The sequence below is a fragment of the Borostomias antarcticus genome (assembly GCF_949987555.1).
Source record: "Borostomias antarcticus genome assembly, chromosome: 9".
NCBI classification, from domain to species: Eukaryota; Metazoa; Chordata; class Actinopteri; order Stomiiformes; family Stomiidae; genus Borostomias; species Borostomias antarcticus.
Window position 1 is genome coordinate 17577917 of NC_140242.1, and position 11839 is coordinate 17589755.

Genomic DNA, 11839 nt, shown 5'->3' on the forward strand with positions numbered 1-11839 from the left:
GCAGCAGAGAGATGCGGCGCGTTTGAATGAGCTGATAACTGGGTTGATTTGTCCTAATTGTGCAGGGACTGGTATAAAAATTAACATAGATCCTCAGAATAGTGGGTTCTTTAGTACTTTGCTCTTAGAGTGCAGTCTTTGTGAGAAATGGCTATCGCAAAAGTGTCTACACATCGACTCGGCTTCATGATACAACTAGGAATGATGTTGCATTTGATGTCAATGTGAGGATGGTCCTCTTAGCGCACGAGTTAGGGTTGGGGTATGCAGCTCTCCAAAAGATTAGTAAAGTGTTGGATCCCAGGGCTTCATCTGAAAACGTATCAGAAACATGACAAGAGGGTGACAGGTAGGCTATTGAAACGTGTTCCCTCTCTCTCTCTCTCTCTCTCTCTTTCTCTCTCTCTAGCCTATATCAGAAGCCTATACATATGCACAGTAGTCTCCCTCTCTCTACCTGTGGCATTTCTACATGCATCCATAAACTGACCAAATAAACTGTTTTAATTTCAGTTGCTGAAATAGAGAGAGGTCTGGAGTCCTTGCACAGAAGCAGAGAGCAGATTAGGCAGGCATATGCAGATGTGGACCCAGAGGTAGGTAAGCTGACTGCAAATAAATGCAAAATGTTACAAAATTATTAGTTATTGAGAATTATTACAATAATTCTCAATAACCAGCGTTCAGTGGACAACATGAAGGCGGCAATATGGGGTAGTCCGCTTCACTGATGACAACCCCATGCGCACCAGGAACATATTGTGGTTTTAGGACAGTTTTGGGGACTGCAGCTGAGTGGGTTCTACAGACCAGCTGCTTAGAACAGTTTTGTGAACTGCAGCTGAGTGGGTTCTACAAACCAGCTGCCTAGAACAGTTTTGTTGATAGCTAGTGTGGTGCCATCTGAGGAGTGACTCTGTAGACCTATGACGGCGTAGCTTGATGTCTCCTATGGTGTTGCTTTTGACAATGGTTATATCACTTGTTTGTTTGGCAATCTATATTTAGCTTCTATTGGTGTTTACCCTGCATTGTTTACCACATCTTGTCCTGTGTATTTATGAATCAGCTTACTCTTCATGTTCATTCATTCATTCATTCATGTTTTCTCCATGTAAAACGCTTAAAAAAACACAAAAAGTCTTTGTCCATGATCTGTTTAACAAAATAATACAAGCTTTCTAAAAGGGAATGTTCTCTTCCCTACTAACATTGTCTCGTCTCTAGTCTCGTCTTACTAACACCCCACTCGTGGGCTGTACCTTGACGTGGTGAGCGGGCTTCCAACTAAACAGGTCTTGCTTCTCTATACAAAATGTCTACTCCTGGACTATTTTGAATCCACAACATGCTGTGTTATTCAGTTTTCAGTTTCTATGTGTTTTCAGATGTTGTGTAATGTTGTTACTAATGATGTGATTGGATATTGTGTTTGTAAATATTGGTTTACAATGCAAATGTATGTTTTTTTACAATACAAATTTTCAAAGCCCGTTTTCTCAAAATGAGTTATTTCTCATCTTAGGGACATCAAAACCACCACTTGAGTAGCACCTACATACACCTAACTTTCCAGTTTTGTTCCAATCCATATTCTGAAGGGTTTGGCCAAGAGGGACTTTTTAAATTTAATTCATAGCCTGATTTATATAACAGTTTATCCCTAAAACATGGCGAAAATTGGTCTTTTTATGACTGTTGACAGTATTTTCTGATTTCTGAAGTGAAGAAAAGATATATCAAAAATCCCCCTGGCCAAAGTTTTGAATAGGGATATGTGAACAAAATTAAACAAGAATTTTGAATCTGGCTTGAACCAATTTAAAAAATGGATGTCCCGAAATTATGCAAATTAGTGCATATTTAGCGCCTATAATGCCTAATTTGCATATTAATCCATACATTTTCAGAAAACTTGGAATACAAAAAAGATGCTCCTTAATGTACCTAACAAACTGGGGGAGTTTGATGGTGATGCCTATTAAGGCTTTTTTTTTTTCCTATTCACCTGTCTCCCCTTAACACTACAAAGACTTATTGGACGATTGTGGGTTTTCATTTGCACATAACTAGGCTATATTTTAATAAAACATTGAAGTCCGCCAGTCAATGACTTTTCCTAAAATTGTGTTATGTTGCACCCCCTATTGTTAAATATATTCAAGATCATTCAAATAAAAACAATATTGTGTATGTTTTTAATTTATAGGGCTACCTATATCAGCCGCCAGCTGTTCAATGAACGGCTATAGGGAATGTGCAGTTTCGCGCTATGTACAGCCTATTATATGCACAGTTTCGCGCAATGTAGGCTATTATAAATAAGTATTATTCATTGGGGGAGCTTGGACTCGCCGGGACTGGTGGAGAGACGCATAGTCTACAGAGCCTCCCCAGACGCGACTTCATCCTCCAGTTGGCTGAAGAGCTGCGCGCTCTGGTGTCCAAACAGCCACCGGCGGCACCCCTCGCAGTGTCCACAGAAGAACACCCCCCAAAAAAATACCTGCATGGTGAAGACAAGCTGCAGCAAGAACAGAACTGTCTACCAATGCACAAAGTGCACCAAAGCTGTCTGTGGCAGTTGCACTGCAGAGATGTGCGAAGTGTATTTGAGCTGCCGCCTCAACCGCGCGTAAGAGCAGAGCGCATCAAGTCGTGTATAGCCTACAACTAGTGGCCCATAGCCAATTAAACAGCTTATTGTTTTATTCATAGCCTATATAAACTAGATAATTAGATATTTATTAATTTCATTAGATAATTATTAAACATCTAAGTTCTATGCTGCATCTGTGATCACAAGACGCATAGGCCTAGCCTACCATAAAAAGCGATCCGTTCTCATATATTAACTTGGATAATTATTAATTAGATACTTATTATGTATCTACGTTCTATGCTGCATCTGTAGGCCTACAGTAGGCTAGGCTTCTGTTTTATTTGGATCCTTGGCCAAAATGCTGTTCTTGTAGGCTAGCCGTTTCATCGTTCATCCTTTTGTGAAGTGTAGGCTATACTGTTATATTGTTAAATTGTGAAAATAACGTTGTTGTGTTATTTTATTGCCATATAGTCATTATGTTAGATGAAAGGACAAAATTAAGCCTTGAGTTGTACAGTACAATCCTAAGACCGTATATATATACAAAAAACGATGCGTTCTTAGGCATTCAACGGCTACTGGCCGAGATATAGTGAGCCGCAGTGGTTCTAGTGTTAATGATGTTATTTAATTGCGCCCTCTTCTTCTATGGGTGTTTTTTGCATTTTTATTTTCATTTTCACGAGAAGCGCCACCATAATGGGAGTCAGCAGCTTGACCTGCTGACTCCCAATATTCACAAAACAAAACTGAATGGAAACGTGCGTACATTCGCATTTTCTTTTGCGGATTTTCACAAAATTCGCTTAAAATTTGCGATACATTTGGATGGAAACCCAGCTATTGTAGCCTACAAGATTGCTAATAAAACTTCTGAAATGGTCAGGTTCCTTAGCCTTTTCATATTTTCTTTTTCGTTTGTTGGTAGACTGGTCAAAACGCTACTGTAACTTTGTGGGCGGGTTTTACGCTCGATGCGCATACAAATATCTCTGTAACCCATTGTTGGTCAATTTTGACGATTGACAGGTCATTTGAAGCCTTAGAGCCTATAGAATCGAACGATAGGCCTACTGGCCGGAAGACAGTAGGCCACATATTTCATATCAAAAATATCCACGGAGTGTCGACTACAATATTCCATTTCAGCAATTATGCACACGGGGTGCATATAAAATTGCCTGCCATGTCAATTCTGTTTACCGGTTTGTTTTACGTTGTTGCGTTCCGTTTTCTCTTCCGGGTATTCGATTCCCTACACGGCGCCTGCCGAGTGAGCATTTGATCAGGATTACACAATCTAGATTTGACTGAGGTCTTTGGATATACTGACCGGGATCATCCCACTTGTATTTTGACCCCTCACCTATTTTATTTTTATTTTGCTATTCTTCACGTTGCCTTCAGCACGAGATTATGTTTTAGTCACTTGTTTTAGACAAAATATGCAATTGTGAATTCACTATAAAAGCAATTCAAAGTTGTCAGCTAAATGACTAATGAAATGCTGTTGTTCAAAGTAATAGCCTACACAACATTTCATTGACACAGGTGATACAGGTCCAAATGTTTGGAAATGTACGTCAGTTTCCATAATGATTCATATCCAGCTGCATTATAGTATACAATACATATAAAGACAGAATTGCTGATTGGATGTCTACAGTTTCTTCAAATCGTATAGAGACAACTTGTTTACTGACAATGCGTTTGCTTTTTTTATTTACCATGTAACAGTGAGGATCCAAGTAGATTTGTGAGAAAGAGACATGTTTGCCAACACTTTTTAGATGTGAGCTCCAGTGATGACTAGTGACCCCTGCCCGCAATAAAAATTCGGCAACAAGTCATGGCAGTGTTGTCTTTATACCACATCGCAATGATATCAGCTACACTAGCTCTGCATACATGGCACACATTGTCCAAGCTGTGTTGTTTGTTGTGATGGACTTGGATACATAATTGTATTTTTCTGGCAAACCAGTCGTTGAAATGCTACAGTGTGATCATGGGTACCTTCCTTCATTACTAAGCGTTATTATACTATGTGACATAGTGTTAATATGTCTTTGACATAAACAAATGATAAGAAATGACATGTTCTACAATCTGTACTATTGCAATGCATCAGTCTGTGTAAAGCTGGCTTATGGTGTCGAGGTCCTGGCTACTAGCTGCCTATCGCCTCCCTCGGTCCTCACTCCAGCTCAGCTCCTCCCAGCAGGTAGAGCTGGACGTTCATCTGGCAACTCGGGACAACTCCACGACAGAAAACAAACTGCAATTCTCCTTCCTCCTCTGGGCTTGTTCCCTTTGGGGCATCACTTCTCCGACGCTGCAGCTGGATAGTACTTCCCTGAGCCATGACCATGAGGTTGTTGGAGTCAAATCTGAAGGCTGGTACACAGTCCATCTATAACATCAAAAACAATCTGTAGTTGGACCCAACAAGCACTGTGATAATAGCACCATTACTGCCAACCATTACTGCAGAGCGTTCATGCACATGTATATGGCTAATGTAAATGTAAAATAATGTAATGTAAATGGGAGATAGTTACAAAACCTCTACTCTCGAATACAGCATATGGAAAATAATAATGTACCTCCATATTGCAATAGACACTTTATAACATTTACAAACCATTAAGGCTAGAGGGAATAACGCGCTCCTCTCTGATCACAGGCATACACTATAACATTAATAATGGAGGCTGGTGCTGAATGAGTAACGTTACTGCACAGGGAATACAGTTGTGACGTGATTTTAATAGCACCGACAGGCAAACTTGGCAGGCCTGAGTTTGGCCGCGTTCAATACACCGGTCTTCTCTAGTCAAACTGTAAAGTAATGGAGCTAGCTAGATACAGCTACATAATATACCGAGTTGAATTCGCATAACGTTACCATCTAACGTTACCCACACTCTTGGTAGACACTTCGCTAGCCTAGGCAATGATGTAACGTTAGCTGGGAAGCTAGCTAGCTTGCAGTAAAAGCCGATACATCTAACCACGCAGATATTAATATTTTTTGTGCTATATTTACCACTGTCGTCTTCATTCTCTGAAGCGATGTATCGAAGTCATTCATTAAGCGAGTCGAAACAGACACACACACTAACACACACACACACAAACATACATACCCGCACTTTCACGGAGTGAAAACAGCAGCAACACATTCGGTGACGTCACACGGAAGTACGGTGGCTACCGCGATTGCGCAAGCGGTTTCACATACAGCTGCGCTGGTTGGAGCGAACGTGTATGTATGAATGTATGTGTGTGTGTATGTATGTAGGCTATCTTCGATCTCATACATACACACACACACATACACACATGGTCTTGTAATGTGTGAACAAGCAACCCTTCGTGGTACACGTGACAGACACACAGACACACATACATACATACACGCACCACTGAGCTCACAACGCAAACAGTCATTCGGTCACGTGAGCTTCCCCATTCATTTAAAGCGCAATCGAACTACCGCGCATGTGCGCATGTTTTGTAGTGAGCTGTGCTGGTTAACGTGAACGTGCGTGTATGTCTGTATGTGTGTGTGTATGTATATACATACACACATACACACACACATACATACACATTGTAAGTAAGCTTTGAACAAGCAACCAAAATGGCACTTTTCACACCCCATAGTGTGTGTGTTGCTGGACTGGACTGTCCTGGGGCCTCATTTATCAAAGAGCGTGTAAATTCAGGTGTAAAAGAGGGCGTACGACGAAAACGAGGAAAATGCGAAATGTAGCGTACGACGAGAATATTTACACGCTTTTCTGATCTATCAAAAATGGCGTACGCCAAATTCACCACAGAAAATCCGAAGGTGTCGGAGAAGAGAGCGTACGCGCACGCGCCTCGTGTTCCGCCCTCTCCACGCCCAAATTCAACCATATATGGTCAAAACTATGACAGCGCACAACGTGGATACCCCGGAAGGAACCGACATAATATAGCGTGGAGCATAGGAAAGACAAATACGTTTATGGAAAAACGCGGAAAGAAGAGAAACTTTTCTGAGACGGAGGTGCATGTGCTTGTTGGTGAGGTCCACGCGAGGAAAGAAAATCATCTTCGGAAGGTAAGCTATTTGTACGAGCCTACATTTGTCTGATTGCTCCTACAGTTTAGGTAGCCTACTGTACGTTTCGTGCATCCTGTATTTGGCGTAGGCTACACGGACATTCTGTATTATGTGGCTGTGAGGAAAGCAAACATTCCACACATTCTGTGGTAGGCTATGATTGATTTAGGACCAAAAACAGGGAACGATAACACAGATGACCACTTCATAATGTTAGACCACATTAAACATTTTCCCCTCTGGGAAATTAAGACGCTCATCTAAATCACCCGGTGTGATTTAAGCATTTATTTGGCTGCCAACAGAAAAACATATCAATTGAATATGGCTACACAATAAAATGTTTAATGCATAATCAAGTTAACAGACAAACTCAAAGAAAATGACTGAAATTGTTTCTCCAGACTCTGACGTCAGGTGGGACTCAGAGGAGGGGGAGTCTGCAGTGGTCCTTGACCTGACGGTCGTGCCCCCGCCGGTTGCAGCCTCTACATCCAGCGCCACGACCTCCAGTGCCTCCACCTCCAGCGCCATCTCCATCTCCAGTGCCATCTCCAGCGCCTCCGTCTCCGTCTCCACCGCCCACGCCTCCACCTCCGGCTGCCAGCGTCCCTGCCTCAAGGGTCCCTGAGGGCTGGGCTTCCTCTCAGACGCTGTGCTGGAGGCTCATGACCCTAGAGGCCCAGAGGGAAATGGCAGAAGGGATTGGGGCAGTTGTGGGGCAGTTGTGCAGCAGTTGGTGGAGGTCACCACACTACACCACCAGAGCCAACAGGACATCCTCACTGCACTTCATTCCCTCACACATGCTGTCACGGACCTCACACTGTCACTCACTACCACACTCACGGACCTCACACAGTCACTCACTACCACACTCACGGACCTCACACATTCACTCACAAACGCACTCACACACCTCACACAGTCACCCACCAACAGACAATAAAATGGTAGAAATGTGAACCTTACTTGTTTGTGTCTTCATAGCTGGCACATGACCTCAGTGTGGGCCCTTTGGCCCCGCTGGTAAACCTCATGACGGGGAGGGGGCTGAGGGCTTGGGTCCTCATTTTGTGGTGGGGTCTTGAATGGTTCTCATTCTTATCAGCTTTGAATATACATCTTGGCAAACATAACAGAATGATGTACAAGGAGGGGACAGATACCTAGTGAAAGTACTATTGGTTGCTAGTAAAAAGACAATAATGAGGGCTTGGTATAAGGTGGAACCCCCAACCAAGGAGCAGTGGTGGGTGTTGTGGAGGAGATTTATGAGATTTATTTATGCATTGAGGATGCAGGAAGGAAAGTTTGAAGGGAGATGGGAAAAATGGATGGATATAGAAGGAAGTGTGATGATACCACTAATATGAAAATTGTCATATTTGAGTAAGAAAAAAAAGCTGCATGGATGGAAGTACCCATAAGCTGTTATTGTAAGTTTTGATGTTTTATTGTATTGTCGTTGTATGGATGGAAAATGCTAATAAAGATTAAAGTAAATAAGACAAAGAATATGTATCTTGGCTATGCACACACCAACAAGCCAGCCGTCACGCGCAGCGCCTGCCTGCAGTCTAGCCCTACCCTGCTGTGCGCCAGGATGAATGAGTCATGCGTGGAGCCAGGCCACCGTGCCACTACACTTGTGATGAGCATGTCGGCGTCACATATGATTTGGGTATTTATAGTGTGCACATTTTAGCGATTCACAGACGTATTAATTCACTGATGGTGCCCTTATGTGGGTGCAGTCGCCATCGCCGTCACCTCTTTGGAGTTCTATCTCGGCCAGTAGGCCGAGTAGCGCCGGATTCATTTAGGCTCGCATTACGCACAGGAGGACTGTCATTTATATGCTTACCAAACAGCAAACAGGTCCACATGATCACATATTAATGACAATCTAATTGGTCAATTATTTCCGTTTGATGGAGTGCCTGCATTAGGTGTGTGACATATAGCGCGGAAAGGTTTGGGACAGCGCATAGGTTAAGTTTGGGGAACAAATCCATATCGGACCATGAATGAGCCGGTTAGAGGACACGTCTAATCTTGCATTGCGATATATGTTTGTGCTGAATTGGGCTATTAGCCTACATGATTGTGCGTTCAGAAACTGTCGCTCTTATTCTCTCCATCAAACATTGTAATTCACCGACGCACCACCTGCGTCGCCAGTTCCCCCTGTGTTCAAAAAGGGTGTAGAAAACCGTGTAAATCGGTACGACAACCTGAGAGGTGTCCTACAAAAGCGCGTAGAAAGGCGACTAAATTTTCGCCCTTTCGGCTTGATGGATCGCAATGTGGGGGGGTGGGAAATGGCGTACGCCTGAAATCGCGAAAAAGACCGTGTAAAATATGGCGTACCTCAATGATAAATGAGGCCCCTGGCTGTGTGTGTGTGTGTGTGTGTATGTGTGTGTGTGTATGTGTGTGTGTGTATGAGTGTGTGTGTGTACCTACCAGCTCTGATGTCGTCTTCCTCTACGGCCTGTAGCTGGGACAGCAGTACCAGCACCACCAACAACCTCACCGTCCCCAACATGGTGTTCAGTCAGCCCAGCCCTGCAACACACACCACACAACATGATGTTCAGTCAGACCACAACACACACCACACAACATGGTGTTCAGTCAGCCCAGCAACACACACCACACAACATGACGTTCAGTCATCCCAGCCCAGCAACACACACCACACAACATGGTGTTCAGTCAGCCCAGCAACACACACCACACAACATGGCGTTCAGTCATGCCAGCAACACACACCACACAATGTGGTGTTCAGTCAGCCCAGCAACACACACCACACAACATGGTGTTCAGTCATCCCAGTCCTGCAACACACACCACACAACATGGTGTTCAGTCATGCCAGCAACACACACCACACAACATGGTGTTCAGTCATCCCAGCCCTGCAACACACACCATACAACATGGTGTTCAGTCAACCCAGCAGCACACACCATTCAATGTGTAACTTGATGTATTTTCCTTTTGAATATTTAATTGTAATGTATTCAGTGTTGTGCAAGTTCACACTTTACATGGGCTAGTTCAGTTCACAAAATTTTAAATGAACTAGTTCAAGTTCATGGTTCACAATTTAAAAAAAAAGTTCACAGTCCCAAAAATGAGCTAGTTCACAGTAATTTTTTTATTTGAATGCGCTGCTCTGAGCTATTATTTTTTCAATAGAACCTCCTCTTATCCATCCATCCCCAGCCCCCAGTCATGGCCACAGCCCATGAGTGTTGCAGTTTACAGTAAACCGTAGACCTGGTCCAGGGCGATATCCTACAGATAACGCCCTGTTACTCTCAATGCAATTTACCTATGAATGTGCTTCCTCGGCCCAGTCGTCCAAGTCTACAGACAAAACCGTTTCGTTACTCACCAAAGTAAACACATCGTTGGAAAGATGAAAGCCTTTTCTCCGAGGTCGCTACAGTTTGTAGTCCCCCACCTTTCAAATAATCGCCCTGGACCAGGTCTAAGTAAACCGATACTTGAAAGGTACCGCGATACCCTGCCGTCAAAAACTGTACAATAATCAATTTTATTCGTACCAGTACTTTAAGAATGAGCCGTATTTCTGAGTTGGGTCGAGGCAGTGTGTCGGCCCTACTAACACAGTGGGTTGCAGCAACGTTGCACATAAGTTGTACTTAGGTAAGTTGCAACGTTACCATCAGGCGATGTTGTGACAACGTCCATCTAAGGTCGAAAATAACTTTACCCTCCTAAGTCTAATTAGACTTTTCTGCAACGTTGCAGAAACATTGGCAATATGGGTCCCTCATTAAATAACGTTGCAGTGACGTTGGATTAAAGTCCTATTAGGCTAGCAATCGGGCTATCCCGTGACGTCACTGCTTGCTTGGTTCACAGTTAAAGTAGGCAGGATTCTTTGCCAAACTGCTCCTGTATTTTTTTCTTTTTTTTAATTTTCGCTTATATCCTTCATATTGTACTGTATGTTGAGGTTAATAACGCATCTTAGAAATGTTATTGATTGTATATTTCCCTGTTTGTTATAAATTGAATGCTTTTTCATTAATTAAAAAAAATTCTACTAACTTTTCGGTGTCGAAAAGATATCATTTTTCAAAAGACGTGTCGAGAAATCCCATTAATTCTCTCGGTATTATGGAACGCTTCCACTAGGGGGCGATGAGATTACTTTCCCTCCCTATAGATGGGTTCGCCTGCTACGGCACAGCAGAGGGAGCACGCAGCCTCTTGGTAAAAAGGCAAACGAACTCGCCACAGTAGCCAGGAGCTCTGTTTCATGTAGCTAATTATGCCTCAAAGCTGCTGTGCTGTGAACTGTACAAACAGAAAAGGACAAGATGATGGCCTCAGATTCTTCAGCATACCCTTGAGATGTCACCCTTTTCAGAGGAACCACCGAAAGCTGTGGTTTAAAGCCATAAAGAGAGCAGATTGGGGACCAACAACACTCTTTTGTGTGGTGCGCATTCATCTCTGGTAAGTTATACCAGTTACCTCGGGGTTTTTTTCTCATCAAATTACATTGATTTGACTGTTGGTTTAGCTATTTATTTGTTTACTTACCGGTAATAATTTAAGTAAACAGAAGTAACTCATAACCTGCACGCTAAACTAAGTTCAGGAATTGGAAGCCTAATGATAGCTAGCTAACGTTAGCTAGTGCTAGCTAGCACGCTACCTAGTGCTAGCTAGCTAAGTCGAGGCCCGAGCTTGACTAACGTTTAGACAATATTGCAAATACTCCGACAAACTATTGCAAACCTTTTTTCTGTTACTGCTGGCTTTGTGTTCGCCGCGAACATTTGCAGAAACATAAGCGAACGGTCTGAGCTGTTAAGTTTTGTGTTGGTTAACGTTAATCTAAAATGGCCGCTGGACTGAGGGAAATGTGAATTGTTTGTTTGACTCTGCTGAATTTGAGACTCACATTGGGAGCTCGCTCGTGTCAGGCTTTCTAAGGACATCACGAATCTTAGGCTAATTTTACATAGGCAAAGGTGAAGGCGAAGCCAAGATAATGCTGTATATATTTTCCATTTGTCTGGAAAGTGGGAGACTGAGAACAATGCCACCCACGAGGTAAGCGGGGTACC